Raw genomic sequence first — 1,330 nt, 5'->3', positions numbered from 1 at the left:
CCTGGATGCAGACCAGTAATTAGAGGTTCAGTGTCAAAGAACGAAATCAGCAACTTGTGATCGCTGTTAGCCAGAAAGTGTGCAAAACTTTCACACTACAGCAGATCAGCTCATTCTGCTGAGCTTTTAAGCTACTCATTAACTCGGACTATTGTAATGCATTACTAGGTGTTTGTCCTGCATCTTTAATAACAGGCTACAGGTAGTCCAAAATGCAGATGCCAGAGTTCTTACCAGCACAAGAAAATATGATTGTATAACACCAATTTTATCATGTCTACACTGGTTACCTGTTAAGTTTAGAATTGATTACAAATTGCTGCCACTCGCGTACAAGGCTCTTACTGGTTTAGCTAGTTTAAATATTTAACTAGTCTTCTAACACGTTACAATCCTTCACGCTCTCTGAGATCACAAAACTCAGGACTTCTGGTAGTTCCCAGAATATCTAAGTCTACTAAAGGCGGTAGAGTGTTTTCATATTTAGCTCCCAAACTTTGGAATAGTCTTCCTGATAGTGTTCGGTGCTCAGACACACTTTCCAAGTTTAAATGTAGATTAAAAATGTATCTCTTTAGTCAGGCATATACACAATACTTCCCATAATATTGTGCTCTAATACATCTGACCAAATGCACATTATCGTCTAGTGCTTGCTAATATTATGAACAGCAGCTATGTCCATTCCTCTTCACTACTTCTCTCTTTCTGCCCAAAGCATACAGAAATTGTACCAGCTCCAATTGTCTTTGTGCGATTGATTTTGGACCTCCACTGAGATGAGGCAGACTCTGTGAGAATCCTGAGGCATCTAAAGATCTACCAGCTCCAGTTAGAATCTACGATACTAAAGAGGAGATTCCAACTCCATTTGGTCTTTTTTGCAGTCAGGCTGTATATTTATAATCACACCCTCCAGTGTCACCCATATGAGGATTAGGTTCCCCTTTGAGTCTGGTTCCTCTCAAGGTTTCTTCCTTTACCATTCAAGGGAGTTTTTCCTCCCCAAAGTCACCTGAGTCACCTCAGACTTGCTCAGTGGGGATAAATACAAACACATTTAAATAGATCTAATATTAATCATGAATTTTGCATTCTATTAATCTTTATATCATTCTTTATAATAACCTTTTGTTCTATGTTTATGTTCTGTCAGGCTGCTTTGAGAAAATGTCAGTTGTAAAAAAAAAAACGCTATACTAATAAACTTGAATTGAATTGAATTGAAATAAACTCTCAGAGATCATCAATATTCCAGAGAACCCAATGTAATTTTAAAAAGGTCGATTATAAGTGGAGTGAACAAAATCTTGGTAATATATGCCAAATT

The sequence above is a fragment of the Tachysurus fulvidraco genome, chromosome 8 (genome assembly GCF_022655615.1).
Source record: "Tachysurus fulvidraco isolate hzauxx_2018 chromosome 8, HZAU_PFXX_2.0, whole genome shotgun sequence".
Lineage (NCBI taxonomy): Eukaryota > Metazoa > Chordata > Actinopteri > Siluriformes > Bagridae > Tachysurus > Tachysurus fulvidraco.
This window is presented reverse-complemented; position numbering follows the sequence as displayed.